Genomic DNA, 16,610 nt, shown 5'->3' on the forward strand with positions numbered 1-16,610 from the left:
CAAAAGAAAGGCGTTGATCCCTCATTACTGGCAATTGTCTCCAGCTCAGCGAAGCCACAGCAGTGCCTTGTGCTAACTGCAGATTCCCCAGGTCAAGTCAATCTCATCTTCATCTCTAATAAAAAAATGATTCATTGGCGAGGTGACCTTCCTGATCCAGAGGCAGAACGCAGAGCTGTGAAAAGAAGCCTCATAGAAAAGATATATGGCCTTGTTTCACGACATGCAAGTCACAGATAGACCTCAGCACTGTCAAGATCCGCTGCCTTTCCCAAAGTGGTCTCCTGCCTAAGAAAGCCTACTGAGACACCTCTGCTTGGTTTCCAGCTCACCCTCTATCTTGATCTGCAAACTTACATGAGACACTTTATGTCTCCGTGCTTCAGTTTCCTCTCCCATAAAACTAGGATAATTGGTATCTTTCTTTGTAAAGTGCCTTGTGATCTATAAAGGAAAAAATGACTTGTGTAAGAGTAAGATATTATTATTAACTAACAATCTCATAAAACTCAGCCATAACAGCACTAAGCATTTTCCAAAATTTATTGTTAAGTAAGTAAAGAAAATAATTTCTTTAAAGACTGAAATGAATTCCTTTGCTTTCCAGGGTTTTCTGCTTTATTTTTTTCACTTCTCTGTGAAGGGATTTCTTTAAATTGTTAGCAATGGGTAAAATATAGTGTTAGCTCTGATCCCCCACTTCAGTGGCTCAGCACATAACAAATAGCAAAAATGCACAGTAAAACTCAAACACCTGAAAAAGCAGTTAGCTGCTTTTCTCTGCAAAGCCAGTCCAGTACCTCAGCCTTGCCCAACAGCTGTCAGAGTGGAGAGGCAAGAGCGGTCCCAGGTGCCAGTAAATCTTTGACTGAGGAAGAGGAGCAAGAATCAGTTATTTGCAAAGAGCACTCTCTTGCTTTGACACCAAGTGAGAGGTGGGATCCTCAGGCTGAGCTGTTCCACGTGCACAGGCAGACGACGTGGAGGAAGGGCAAGCAGACCCCATGTTCAGTTGCTCAGTTGGGGGTCGCAGCAGCATCCCAAGCACTGTTCGTGCTGGCTGCTTTTAAACAGTGACACTGGTTTATTTATAACTCCCAGAATGACTGGGGAAGAACCTGAAGGGACTGGGATGAGACTATAGAGGGGATGGAGGAATGAGAAGATGTGCACTGGGGGAGGATGTATGCATCAATCCCTTCAGAGGAGAAGAGGAGACTGAAAGCAGGGCTTATCAAGCAAGCCTTTGCCACCAATGGGGGCTGGTGGCAGAGGAGCAAGGACCTAACGAATGAGGATGGAGTGGTGCTACTACAAGGACTGCTTTTGGAACAGAAGATCCATCCAGAGGCTATGACAAGCTACTGGTGGAAGTACTGCAGCTACTGCAGTTGTAGGTGGTCCCTACAACCACCACTTGCTTTTTACCTTCTTCTGCCTGAAGCACAGCCTTGATGTTTTGCTCCATCACTGCTTACACACTTCTCCCTTATATTTTCTACCTCCTCCTTTTGACTCTTGGTTAGTGCACAAGTCCTCATATTCCACTTCTTCACCCTCTGAAGGCCCCACATAATGATGTTCGCCTAGCTGAAAGAGGAACGTGTATGACTTGATCCAGGCCTCATCTGTGCTTCTCTCCTGGTCACACAAATGGGTCTCTGAGGTCCTCCCAGACCTGCATGGCAGAACTGTGAGCCCAAGAAGCAATCGAAGTTACTCCTCTATTCCTTCCTTAGTCCTTTCAATTGAGTAAATCAAGTCTCCTTAGCTACCTCCCTCTTGTAGAGATCCCCATGAGAAATAGTAACATAGATATGGATGAAATAGGAATGGAAACGTATGTGTGTGAAAGCACCAAAAGAAACAGCAATCTGGATTAAAAGAATGGTCTATATTGATAAACCAAGGGGATGACTGACAGCAGTCAAACCAGTGAACTCTGGGGAATGTGCTGTTTACATCTGGGCACAGGGCTCCGACAAGGCCCCAGCATTGATGACTTGTCAGCAGAAGACCTGTGGTCTAATAACAGGAGGGCAACAAGGTTACAGCACATCACATATACTATCATCCTAAGAGAAAGACTGATGATTGCCCTAAAGATATCCAAGATAAGGAGATGAAGAAAGAGAGCAAAGATTTACAGAGACAGAAATAAGCAAGACTGTGATGCAAAGATAACTGTTAATTCCTAAATGTTTTAAAAGACCTGACCAAAACTCAGTTCCTTGTCAGTCAAGAATAATCCAAGAGACACAGTGAGGACTTTAGTTTCCCACATGAGTTATCTCGGCCACAGCACTTGGATACACATGACTTTGTGTGTAGGGTATGAGAGTGTCAGTAGGTAAAACCAACTTATAGAGCAAGTTATATAAAATAAAATGTCCTTCTCCCGTGAGAAGGTCTCACACTGAGCTTTGTTACACTTAACAGTGACACTCTTATTTCAGCTAGTTTTAATCTAGGCGACTTCTCAGTAAAATGGATGCCACGTTTAACTATCCTGCTGACCACAAGCTGAGGAGAACCATGAGGATAATACACACACCCATTGTGAAACCTATTCTGTGCTAACCTATCATGACTCAAAAGCTGGTTGTTATTGCACTACTGGATACAAAGGCTCTGAAGCAGAGTGGGATGCTTGGTGTGCTCATTTGCATCTCATTACCCAGCATGCTCTTCCTCCTCAGAGCTATTTTCATAGCAGCATTGTTGTCCGAGCCCTGGGAACAAGTGGAAAGATTTGGTGACTTTGGATGCATGCAGCTCTTTTCTACTTGGTTTGCTCCCCCTTTATAATGAAAGGCTTTGGAAAGTGGTGAAAATGAATCAATTTTCCATTTTTAAGGCTGTATGGGTGGGGTAGGTTTTTTTTCAGTAGTTTAAGCTATCAGGAGCAAATCTTGAATAACAAATAAGATTACAGAAATGTGAGCCTAATGTTCCTCTCTACAAGGTGCTCAAGCATGAAGGTTTTGATCAGAGAGTAAGAAATGAGATTTAACTTCCTTCTGATTTAAGTTTCGTTTGTACAAAGAACCTATTCCAGCAAAATGTGATTGCAAGCTCATTATTCAGTGCAGGGCAAATATCTTCAATCGCAATCCAGTAAGATCAGCAGCTTTCTCTGTGTGTTACAAGCCTCAACGAAGAGAACTGAACATACTGGCTTCTGTCATTGCCTACATCTAAGACTGTGATGATTTCACCCTGTCCAATTCATTTCAAAAGCTGTAGCTTCCAATTAAAAGTATAAGTTGTCAGCCAGAATAAGTGTCTATCATTTGAGCCAGAGCAGTTTTGGTTTCTGGCAGTTTTACTGCATCAAAGGGTTGATTTACAGATCAGTTACAATTTTTTATTCAGTACTAAAGGGAATAAAACTGCCTCAGACACAGGACTCAAAACAACACTAAGTTAAGTTTTCCATAGTTTTCGCTATGTTTTATCAAGTTGGAAGTAAAACTTCATTCCTCAATGACTTTAAAGTTTTCAACAGGCGCTAAAAATAATAATAAAAAAATAAAATCCAGGAAAATCTAAGAACCTCAACATCATGTTCTTTAACAACATCTAGCATACAAAGATTACATTGTACTTCATAAATGTCAATGAATTCAGCACCGAAAGCCTGTGTGAGGTATGAGGTTAACTCCTCCACGGGTTAAACAGATTTCTCCCATTTTACAGATTGGGAATCTTAGCTATAAAAATAAAACTACATGTTGAAGACTGGTGCAAAGCATAGCAAAAGTACATTTAAAAATCTTATCTTCAGTCTCTCAGGTTTGAGTTTTAAGAATGCACGCAATTTTGAGACTCCTTGGGATAAAAAATGGGTAAATATGGACAAAAGTCACGTACAAATACATGACAGAAAGTCTTGAAATAAGAAGAAACCACAAGTTTCCGGGGTTTTAAGGCTAAGACTCAGTACCTCCTTAAAACATGCAGAGCGTTTGCTCCTTGGGCTTCACGTGGCAGGAGGATGAGTGGCATTTCACAGCAGGATCCTGTGACGACGCTTTTAAGCGTTTATGCTGTATAAACCTTGATGAATCAATTAGGCATTCTGACTTACCCAAATGATTCATTTTACTAGCAGTATTGTTTTTACAGCAATAGCACAGCCCTAGGTCTAGAAACTGGTCCTGTAGGATCCAAAAGGATCAGGTTATATTTGCTGTAAGTACCTGGGATATGCGTGGTCAAAGTAAACCAACCCAGAGATAAAAGGAAAACGGATTAGGTATTTTAAATATTTTAAGATGGAGGAAATCACTGTCAGCTACTTTAAAGCCTAGATCTACCCCTAGAACACTTGGCTGAGCTTGAAGAAAGTGTGTGAGGTATCATGGAGACATGCTGGAACTCGTAGCAGAGACTGAAGGCTGCTTGGCAGCTGGGATGGGGCTCTGTCGGAGACACGATGGGCACAGATCTAATCACGTGAACAACTAAACACAAGTCTCAAACAGGCCATGATATCCGGTAACAGTGACATGGAGTTGAGTGCACTGCAGGAGCACCGGGACAGTCCTGGTAGCTACTGCACAGAGTGGTGATGGTGGTACAAAACCACAGATGCACAGAGCGCTGCAGCAGCCATTTCTCTTTCAGAGGCAATGCTTGAACAAGCAGGCAGAAATGAAGCAAGGCAGCAACAGTGCAAAGTAACAAAATAATGAACAAGAATTCATTAAAACTCTTGGAGGCCCCATCCCTGGAAGTGTTCAAGGCCAGGTTGGATGGGGCTTTGGGCAACCTGGTCTAGTGGAGGGTGTCCCTGCCCATAGCAGGGGGCTTGGAACTAGATGGGCTTTGAGATCCCTTCCGACCCAAACCATTCTATGGTTCTATGAAAAAGTGAAATGAGCAGCAGTTCATTAAAAGTTCACTAAGACACCCTATGTCCAAAAATAATTTTGCTTTGTCAGTCAAAGGAAGGAAGACAAAGAAATAAGATTAGATGCATTTTAATACATATATTTGTCCAAGAGTCAGTAAGTATTCCCCTGGTCACCCCTCCCAAAGCCAAGGGTTAGTGCAGGTGCCATGGACCAGAACAGGGTTACCTGGGTAAACCAGTGCAGGTGAGAGTCACTGACTGACCTGCATCCTACCTGGCTGTCCAAGGAGAGAAGCAGGCACTCCTTCAGCATGATTTATATGATTTATTTTAGACATCCAAGCTAAGAGGAGATAAAATGCAGTTTAGGTGTGTCTATCTCTCTCCGGTCACTATAAAGGCAGTTTACAAACCCAGCTCGGGTGCAGATGACTACAGTTTGATACGGGGAGTCCCACCCTCTGTGTCCTAAGACATAAAACCCAGAGGGCAGATGAAGGAGGCAGAATGGGACTGTCTCTCACCGCAGGTTCTCTTGGATTTGGGGCTGTCAGTGTGGCCTTATGGCATAAATTGAAGCAGCTCTGAATCCCTTATTTTAGGCTACATCACTCTCTGTCCTGTCATTGATATTTCTCTGGGATCCTCTGCCAGCTGACCCCTCTCCATGCCGATGTGCAAGGAGGGACCTCTCCTGTCCCGCAGCTCCGACGGTTCCCTCATCCTCTGGAGTTCAAGGTGGGAGATAGCACCTGTGACCCCTATTTCTGCCACTGAGATAAATTCAACTTGCCATTCAATTTTTATTTCTAGGTCAAGACAAGAATGATAGATTAAAACCAGAAATAGCTGAGCATTCAGTCTGGAAGCTGCTGCAGCGCTGCACTTCCAGCCGGCCGGACCCCAGACAGCCTCCTGCCTCCAACTATGCCAGTTATTGATTTCTGTACCAAAACATTTACACTGGCACAACCCGCGGTGAGTGCAATTATAAGAGTATAAAGGTGCTTTATACTAGCATAGATTATGAGATAAACAAGCTCATTTATACCGCTGTAAACTGCATTCACTTCAGGGGATTTGTACCACTTTAATGATACCAGTGCAGTTAAAGCAATACAACTTGTGTCTACAGACAAGACCTCAGCCTAATGGTAATTAACACAGACATTTCCAGCCACCCTGAGCAGCTGAGGTTTATGTTGGAAATAGCAACTGACCCATAACAATTTGCAACAGCATCAGAAACCTCTATAAACCAGCTCCACCTTCAATTGCTTTTGCCACATTTGCAGGAAGGATGTTTATTATGCCCCTTTTAGTAGGAGGCCCCAAGAGCTACAAGTTGCTTGTGGCCACTTTTATCTTGCGTCTGGACAGCAAAACAAAAAAAAAATAATCAATTCAGCCACTGACATTTTGCTGTGAAAGAGCTAAGCCAGCACAAAAACACCGATAAAAGTGGCGGTTAACCCTGTGCTACCCTTATTGTTCTTTATTCAACAGCTCCGAGCACTCGAGCAGCCCGTGGAGCGCGGGAGAAGGGGCTTTGCCATCTGTTGCTAGGGCTGACATCACCCCTGTTTGCTCAAGCATTGCTTCTCGGGGCTGTGTTTGCATCATTAATCGGCGCTGGCCCTGTGCTGGCCCATTCAGCAGGGCCTCGGCTTTCAGCTCTCGAGCACCTCACTGCAAAAAGGAACCTGCCAAACTGCTTGGCCTCACTTGGAGAGAGGTTTGGATATACAGCAAAATTACTTTGGGCAGAGTATTTGTCAACTCCTCCCGGGGGAAATTGTGCCCTGCATGGTACGCAACTTGACAAAGGGAGAAAAAAACAACCCCAGAAAACCGCCCCCCTCTCCCATAAGCACCCTCCATGGGTTAAACTTAAATCCAAAACACAGAAAACCAGATTGCACTTTCCGCTGAGACTGGATTTGCCAAGAGGCTGCTGAACCCATCAATGTGATAATGGATACACATTTTGCTTAGCTTCATATTCCCGGTCTCTTTATCTCTTCTCCCTGAATAATACTAGAACAATCTCACGGGAAACCGCCAGAAATTCCTTGTTCAGAAAAAAAGTGAGGTTTGACAAAAAAAATGGGCTACTAATGCAGACAGGCAGGAATGCTGCTGTTGGACAGTCAGGAAACTGAGGCACTGAGGGGCTTAGTGACTTGCTCAAGGTCAAACACATAGATACACATGAGCAAGGAGAGACCGACGTGCTGTCTACAAATACTGCAACCGCACAGACACCAACTAGACACACGGACTCCTCATTTCCAACCAGCTTCTATTTTCCCAAATGTCCCAATGGGTCACGCAACGTTAGGATAAACAAAGGGCATGTCATGTTTAAAACATATACGGCATAAATATGGAAAATGCTTAACAAAACTGACACATGTATTGAGCAGATTTCCAGAAATATGCAAAATTTCCATTTGGAGTTGTTGTATTTTTTCCTTAGGGATGAAGAGGGGAACAATAATACAAGTTTCTTTTACAGGAAGCAGATCTCTAATTGAAAAATCAGTAATTCTTTAAATGTGAAACATCAGATGGGACACATCTTGAGACTTAAACACCTAAATATAGGTGTCTGCATGTGACACAGGGAGCTCATCAACACATGTTCAACTCGGTTGCCTACACACAACCATCTAGGGCTTGAGGTACTTCTGGTCCCCAGCCATTGCACTGCAGAGATGCGGATGCCTCAGGTAACCCAGGGCTTCTCATTCATCACTCCATGCCCACGTCTGGAGCCCTTTTCTCTCCGTAAAAAGAAAATGGTAGTTTGCTTGCACGTTCCTTCCCCATGATGGGGACAAATCATTGAAGAACAATTTAGGTTCCTACTTTCAGTGACCTTAATTTCATTTTCATCTTATATGGCCTGTTTTTCAGAGCCTACCTGACATCAAGCGGTGCTAATTAATACCTTCCTACACTGCTCAGCACCAGTGATAGCCTCCCTCCCAAGCGTTTTTGACAAAATTGGGCATCAAATGAAGTGCTTTTCTCACTGAGTCTCAGCTTTCCAACAGTTGTGGTTTTTTGTGAAAAAAAAACCCCCACACCTCTTCATTACAGTTTTTTAATTTCCATATTTTTTCTCTAAAATTAGGAGTTTGGATTTGAGGATCCCACTGTGCTGTCTAATAGTGTCTCTTGATGCCTTGATACAGTCCCAGTTCCCACAGCCCTTGTATCCCAGAATCCCAAAAACCTGCTGCTCAGAGGAAGTTGTCTGAGCAGGTTGCCCACTCCAGAGGACTGGGAGCTGTGGAAAAGCCATTGGGACTGCTATTCTCAAAAGACAAAAGAAGTATTTTACATTTTGATTTTTTACCCCCAAAAATTCAAACTTGTATATAGCACTTTTTAACAGGGGAAAAAAAACAAACAAACCACCCATGGTCTCCTGTGCTTTATACAGTGATATATAACTTTGTGGCATGTCACCAACTGGGAAACCTCCTTGCAGAAAGGATTTCTTGGCTGATACTTGTTTGGTTTCTGTAGCACTGTCATCCCCCGACTGCAACATGTCCAATTTGGAAGGACTAAGGAGCTGCGTTAGACCCCAACTAGCTGAATGAATGGGTGCTCAGGGCTGCAAGCAGATACATCTTTTTTCCTGGCCTTCTCAATACGTAGTCACTGACGACATCAGCTCCTGAGTGGGAACTGCTCACTTTTTCCCTGCCCTGCTACCGCAAGGGAAGAGGCAAAGGGTTGGCTTCGGACAGGGGTCTGCAAGATGCATCAGCCACAGGGGATATTGCATCTCTGTTCTTGCTCCACACTGCCCCTTCCACAGGAATGATGCCACCAGAAGATACAGCCTTACATGAAGTTGTTTGATAGCTCTATATTAAAACATCTTCTAACGGGGGGAAAAAACCCACCTTTCTGGTAATTTTATGAGAGCTACACCATGGCAGTACCATGCTGTCATAGGAATAATATTAATATTTCAACTGATATGATGCCAAACACCAAATAGGATGAAAGTCATCTTGTCTAGTTTTGGCTAAGTAAATCCGGGTGTCCCGTCTAAGCCTGTAATCCAGGTTTCTGCTGTGTGAGGCACAGGAGGGGCTGCTCGGCAGTCTGGACCGCTGCTCCCTCTCCGCTGCCTACAGACAAGTCTGCATGTCTGGCTTAGCACAGATGCCTAACTCTGAAACGGTGACATTAAACAAGATTAATCCTATCCTTCACGGCCATCAGCATCACCACAAAAAACTCATCGCTCCTTGCTCTTCTCCCCTCTCTCCCCTTGCCCATTCAGAGACATTTGGTAAGTCCCTGGGCAGCAGCGCGCTGGTATTCAAGTCTGCATGTCCTTTGGCAATTTAGTCCCGAGGTTTAACTGTTTAGACAGGAAGACTTAATGAGTACAGTTACTTGTGTGAAAACACAAGCATCTGTGGTTGTGATTATGGCGAAATTCAGCCTGCAACCTCAGCTGTCAATAGTTTATTATCTTTTAAAAATTGTAATAAAATTAAATCACGTCGTCTAATTATAAAGGGACTATTTTGAAAAGTCTGAAAAAGGTGACCTGCACCTTTTGGGCAGGGGCACACTCACCGTGTGACCTTCCCATCACCCTAAGCATAACGAAGCAGAAATAATTGGGAAATTCCCTCCCATGTCACCTCTCAGATTGTGCTTGCCGCTTCTCAAGGCTGTCATCGCGCTGCCGCCTGCTCGCAGTAATCGCTGCTGGCACAGAACGTGCTCGTACCACGCTGCATTATTAGCAAGCTGTCAGACACCGGCGACGCAGAGCCCCAGTGCCAACACAGAGAGAGTTATAGGGGTAATGATGTTATTCGTTAGGTAAAAATAACTGAACTTTTAGAGTAAAAAGAAAAACAAACCACAACACAAAACCCTAGCGTTTGGTTAAATGCTATTTTCTTTCTTTCCCTGTGCCGAGCTCAGGAATGGGTTTATGAGGTGGATACAAGCTGATGTTGAAGAGCAGTAATTTATTTGCAGGGTTCTTTCTGCAAGCCTGCAAGGGCTGCCGGGGGGATTACTTGCTGTGTTTTAATTGCTTTTTACAGGCTGGACAGTGCCTGTAAGCCAAGCCCTGAGTAAGGACTCGAACACAACCTGCCCCCCAAGGAGGGGAACTCCAGGAGGCACCGTGGCTCAGAGGTGTACTCCTGAGTCCCACTCACCCCCACTCCTCCCTGCCGTGTCCCGGAGGCAGTCACCACCACGGACCCGTGACAGTAACTCAGCCCGGCACGGCTCCCTCTGCCCTGGCTCCCTGGAAGGTCTGGAGGCAGGAGGAGAAGCTGCCCACATGGTCCCCATCCACCCACTCCCAGCATGGGGATGGAGAAGTGAGTGGTGACCCCCTGCATGCCCGGCTCCATGTTCTGAGCAGCTGGCAAAGGAGGGGGGGACTGGCACTCTCCTGTAAAAAGTGTCCATTGCAAGTCAAAGAAGTCCAGCTGTCAAACAGTTCATTCCTTTCTACCATCTTCCCCTACATAAGGAACAGCCTCTCAGTTCAGTTTTCAACCTAACACCTCATTCAAATCTCTCCTGAAGCCCACAAAAAAATCTGTGAAAGGCAGTAAATATTTCAAGAACAACTCCAAGTTACTTCCCTCTTACCAACTTCCCAGCATATCCTCTCTTCCACTTCTTCTGTTTCTGTTGTAAACCCAGGATACAGGAATACCATCAGTTTGCAGCAGTGATGATTGTTCAAGTATTACAAAGAAAACAGGATAATAAAACATTTTATGGGTAAGTTGAAACACTTAACAGCTGACCTCCTCTCTGTGCCTATGAAATCAATAGCCAAAGTTTTCCCTCCTACAACAACTGTAGCCTAGGAGTTTGGTTCCTGTACCTCACTGCACAGTGCCTGCATCTGTGCGTGCATGTGGAGTGCAGGGCACATAGCATGGGATGGCCTCTTTCCAAAGGATATGGGCTATATTAAGTGGAAATAAAACATGACCATATATTTTCTATCCTCTCCAAACAATCAAATGTATCATTCATTTACAAATCTGGACAAAATCTGTGTCACTTCCAGCAACAACTGAGAAATATATTTCTGGAACATTTATTTCTTGCTTATACAAATGGTCAATATTTGACTCAAAAGCAGCATTTTAGCCATCACCATTTTTGAAATTGGCACTTAGGGGAACAGTTTCATACATGACCATCCTGATATTGAAGACCTCTTTTACTGAAATAAGCAAAGGTTGAGTAAGACAATATAAGAGACAAATGATAATTCCCTAAAACATCTCTGAGAAAGAAGACAGCAAACAGTTTACTGGACTTGGCTGAGCCAAACTTTGAGTTTTGGTGCTCTCATATCAGCTTACTAGCTACTTGGCAAAGAAATAAATGATCAATCACCTGCGCCCATTTTGTCAAATCTCATCATGTTTCTTAGCATAGGAGTAAGGCTCGATGTGCTGATGGGGTTTCTACCTTCATAAATCAGAGGCAAAGGCCAAGAGGAGTGATCATGGGTAACCAGGGCTTGCACCCGCTGAGCTGCACAGGGCTCCGTTCTCTTCCACATCCATGCAAGGTCCACACAAACATCTAGGTCAAATATTATTGACAGAAACTAGAAAAGACCACAGCCTTGAATGGCAGGAGGGCATCATCATGCTGGCGATGTCTTCCTCTGAGCCAGCCTGCCAAGCTGCACCTGAAGGAATTGTAGGTAACTGAAGTTAAGGCTCAGCAGGACAATTTGAGTTATTATGCTCGTAGGCATAAAGGACAAAGCCATATTTCAATAACTACTTCTAGTTTTCAGATGGAATAATTTGGGGCGCTGCAAATGGAGGTACCTTAAAGAAGTCAGGTTTTTAGAAGACTGACGAACAGCACCTTCTGCAATCAGATCCCTGTTCATTATTTCATTTTGGCTGTCCCTAAACTAACTACTCCATAATGTGCTATTTTCATAATCAGACTGAATTTAACTGATGACTTTAAAATAAGGATAGATAATACTTGTATGTTCAAATTTAGCATCTGAACAAAACTCTTAGGAGTCAGTCTTAGCTGCTAACTTCCTCTTTTTCATGCCTAGGTCAGGTACAGATTTACCAGATACGGTGTCCCTCCCATTAATTGCTGAATGTAAGTTTGTGCTTTTTTGTCTGATGCTTCGCAACCACATGGCGACATCTCTGATTACTGATCAAAGCCCACAGGGAAGGACTATCTGCAGCTGGAAGCCATCTACTACAGTGGAGCAGGCTCCTGCTAGAGACACTTCTTCACACCTGGTGCTTCTGACTTCAGCTGCGAGAGGTCCGGGAAAGAGTGTCCACCTCTGCAGGCACTGGAGAAATGGAAGGAAATCCACAGCTGCCAGAGGAAGAGGAGATGCAAAAGTTGAAGGCTCCTGAGTGATCTTTACAGACATTGAGGCACTATGAGAGTCTGGCTGCTGCTGCTGCTGTGTAGACAACCTGGGAAGCATGTAAAATGGAGCAGAGTGGGGCAGAGCAGCTATAACTATTGCTCCTCTTTGGGTAGAAAAGGGGGTGGGGAATCCAAACAAGAAAAATATGAACACATCTGTATACACATATATAGAACAAATGCAGTAACAGAGCTCTGAGGCTACAACTTTTATATGTCTTCCAGGGACCTTGCTGAATAAGGATGGGAGGAAAGCAAGCAGAACCAATGGTGATGGTGGCCCCTCCAGACATGAGGCAGCTGATGGATCAGACAGACCTGTCTGACTCTCCTATTAAGAAAATTTTACAAGCATCTCTACCTGATACACCTGACAGAACATGATGAGTCCAGTTAGTCAGTGATCAGGCTGACAACTGCATCAGTTTCTCCTTCGCTTGGGTAGCTCCAAGGAGTAATCAAATCTGCTGTCAACTAGAAGCCATCATTTAAATTTGGGGATCAAGCATATCTTTCCTCAGTAGTTTCACAGGCACCCTGTTCAGTGCCTGTTTGCAAACGAGATATTTTCTCAGTGTAAGTTTATCCAAGATCTACACTTCTGCCTACCCATCTGGTCTTATGAGATAATTCTTGGGCATCTTTTGTTCTCCTTATTCCTAATGCACTCTTTGCTTGTTCAGTTAAGCTGAGGAATAACTCAATGTATTCCTCCCTCAAAAAGGAATATTACAGAAATTTACTTCTTCCTCTGAAGATGCTACGCTATCCCTTTTAAAGACAAAAAATAAAAGGTCATGAAAAATGTCATTGATATGTCTTCACATGTATACTTCTAACAGCAAAATTAGGAGGTGAATGTGTTCTTCTGGCAGTATCAGTTTTTAGTGGACAATATCTTTGTGTCCCATCAATCTATTTTTCTACTAAAGACTGGACTATCAAGAGGAGTGACCAAAGTCCATCCCCAGACCTGGGAACACAACTTTCTGTATCTGTTTTCCTACAAAAATAAATCTTAGCTAAGATGGATTGGAACAGCGTATAGGAAAGCATTATTAGCTATCAATGCCATAAAGACACCAAGGCAGTTATTCAGTACAATACAACACACACAATGGACCAACAGGAAGGATTTACACAAACCTGACTCTAAGCTTTCACTTCTGCAAAGCTTGTTTTTCAGTCTTTGCACAGTGAGTGTGTGTGTCAGTCTTCGTCTCACACACAAGAACGTAAAAAAGTGGGTGAGTTGTAGCCATATGGGCCATGTTTCTTCGATTTTTCCGGAGGACTTAACGTATTTTATGCTTGCACCTACGAAGGTGAGGATCTATCATGGCTGGACAATGTAGCCAGCAATCAGTAGCTCACTGAAAGCTACTGTGAGGATCCCTATTTGAAGTTGCAATTATGTTTGCATCTGCCTGGACAGTCGGGAAAAGGTGGAAAGAAGCGAAAAGGCAGACTGGCGCAGATAACAGACTGAGTTATAGCTGCTCTGCAGGTCCGCCCTAAGGCGAGTCCTTTGCCACCCTGTAAGGGCAGCTCTGCGCCAGAGCCACTGAGCTGAAAAGGTCAACCCATCTTTCTAAAGGGGACAGAACTAGGGGTTAGGAGACACTAGTCTCTTCCTCTTTCTGAAGATACATCAATCTTCACATAATGCAGAACACACTGCAGGTGATCGTTATTGATTCAAGTCCAAAACATGAGACGCAAGTTTGAGAAAAGCTGTAGGTGGGTCAGCATATCTCAAGATTGGACTCTTGGGCATTAAATGTAAGTACAGTAAATTTAGTAACAAAACCAATGGAAATGTGATGGGACAAAAAAAGTTATTTCCAAATTGTTAGGTTTTGTAGGGAAACTCTTCAGTAAGATTTACCATGTGATAATGTAACTGAAGATAACAGCCCTCATTCTCCAATTTTATACTAGCTTAGCTCCACTGACTGCTCTTCAGCCACTTCCCATTCATGCTATTGTAACTTGGATGAGAATTAGACCTGGCATCCTGATGCAATTTTAATTAATCATTCAGCAGAAGCCCTCAAGAACAATTTTAAAACGGCAGCAAGCAGAAGCAAGTACATAGAGCAACCGGTGGGGAATGCTCTAATGCCGAGACAAAGAGACGTTGTGTCAAGTCTCTTTTTGAAAGACTGAAGCAGCCCCAAAGAATACATCACTGACACGGAAAATTACCAAACATTTATAAATAATACAGTATGCTCAAACCTATCACACTGCAAACAAAACAGATCAGCAAGCTATCAAGCAGCTGATGAGAGAGGAAGACACGAAGTCAGTCAGCCTGAAGTCAGCCAACTGATGACAACTGGTGTAAGCGACGGGGCAGGTGAACCGGGGTTTTAACAAGGGCTATAGCAAGGGGGGCTGCAACGGTGCGAGCCGCCTTCGCGTTCCTGACTGTTCTTATAACCGCACCAGGCTTCAGCTCCTGCAGCTACAGCCACCGCTGACACCCCTCAGCTGCCGGCAAATTCTGCGAGAAAATCAAGGTAGAGGAGCGGGGTACGGGAGCGAAAGCAAAACGCTGATGCTGGAGATTATCTCCAGCAGCAAAGTGGAAATGACATTGAAAGTAAGCTTCACGAATAAAAGACAAATGCAGTCAAGAAATCCCAAGTACTACTAAAAGGGTCTGCGAACGGATATGTCTATTATGAGAAGCAATATAATTGGTTCTCTTGAAGTTTGAATGTCACTCAAAGAGTTTAGCAAGACAAAGAAGCAATAAATTACATCTGGAAGGAGATTCTTTCCCCAAACCATCACTGAACAGTAATGCTAGATAATAGGTCATAATGCTACAATTTAGTGCTCCTGTCAGACAGAAATTTAGGTAAACTAGCATTGCTTTATTTACAGGATTTGACCGCCAGGGTCAAATCGTCACAATACATCACATCAAACCAAAATTGGTAATGAAACTTAATGGATTCTAGCTATATTAACTAAACCAAGATGTAAAATCCACTTCCCTTCTCCTCTTGTTGACATCCAAGTGCCACAGGCAGACTGATATTCACTTCACAGTTTAGCCTTTTTTTTCTGAGGTAACAAGATGACAAGATTGCGCTGCTTGATAAAAGCCCTCAATTGCTTTTGCACTGCCTGAGAAAAGCCCTCAATCGCTTTTATTAGGTAATTTCAACAAAATTTAACAGAGGGGTATAGGTCTCAATGATACTGATTCGATATAACTTGTTATACATTTCAGGAAAACCAGCAGCTGTAGACAGGAGAGATGCAGCAAGTTCAGGAAGGTGGTGGTGGATCTACCCATGATGACAGGTAGAACTCTCAGCACTAGGGTACCAGCAGGGATGGCCAGTCCTGAGGTCCTGACTCTGTGTGGGGGCTGTGTGAATCCAAAACCTTATGTCCTACCTCCTCAGAGAACAACCAACCCAAACCTCAAAGCTTGTGGAAATACACAGAAACCTCCTTGTTCCTCCTACAGGCACTGCACTACAGCTAAACAAAATATGTAAAATTTAATCTCTCTGAGAGAAATCTCAAACTGGATCACCAATCTAGGAGATCATTTGTGGAGAATCTCACCTTGGAAATCCTCCAGTTTTATGTTGGCCATTTTAATCCAATTGCGGTTCAGCAAGAAACACCGAAGATGCCTCAACAGTAGAGAAGAGGGACCATCCCCTCCCAGGTAAATGCTCGTAACACGAGCCATATTTTTTCTTGCTCTTTCTGCAAAGCTTGCTTTACTTTACTTCTCTCCTTCCATTACAGAAAATCATGTATTCTTTTTTGTACTGACAGCCAGCATAAAAGAAAGGGTACAGCAGTTATCAGTATAGTACCTCTTACCTCATACACTCTCTGCTCTGCAAATTAAAATCATCTCCTGAAAGAGGAGAGATGCCAGCTTGAATCTTTGAGGCAAGAGGACATTAAGCTTCCTGGATAAATGCTGTAGCCACCGCATTAATCCATCAAAGATAGAGCCCCTCCATCCTTCCTACAGCCATCTTCAAAAATAGTGTGGCAATGACAAGGTGTTGGGAGCCCAACCCTGTCAACAGGCGTTCCTTATGCTCAGAGAAATCCTCCCGGATCAAGCTCATCCAGTTTTATATGTGAATTACAATCCAGGCTGATCAGTCCTGTTGAGACCACAGTGATCCGGGAAGGAAAAATCTCAAGACCTTGGGGTGGTGGAAGAATTCAGTATTAATGCAAACGTACTGAAAAGCTGAAGTGGCCTCAGGGTTGTGTATTAAGCAATTAATGGCTTTGGGGACTGCAATATTAG

At 43.7% G+C, this 16,610-nt stretch overlaps 1 protein-coding gene across 1 annotated transcript in view; it reads right to left on the reverse strand.

The window, feature by feature from the left end:
* The window catches only part of FAT3 (FAT atypical cadherin 3), a 353,905-nt gene that overhangs the window by 149,653 nt on the left and 187,642 nt on the right, over window positions 1-16,610 (reverse strand).

This window comes from Balearica regulorum, chromosome 1 (genome assembly GCF_011004875.1).
Source record: "Balearica regulorum gibbericeps isolate bBalReg1 chromosome 1, bBalReg1.pri, whole genome shotgun sequence".
Lineage (NCBI taxonomy): Eukaryota > Metazoa > Chordata > Aves > Gruiformes > Gruidae > Balearica > Balearica regulorum.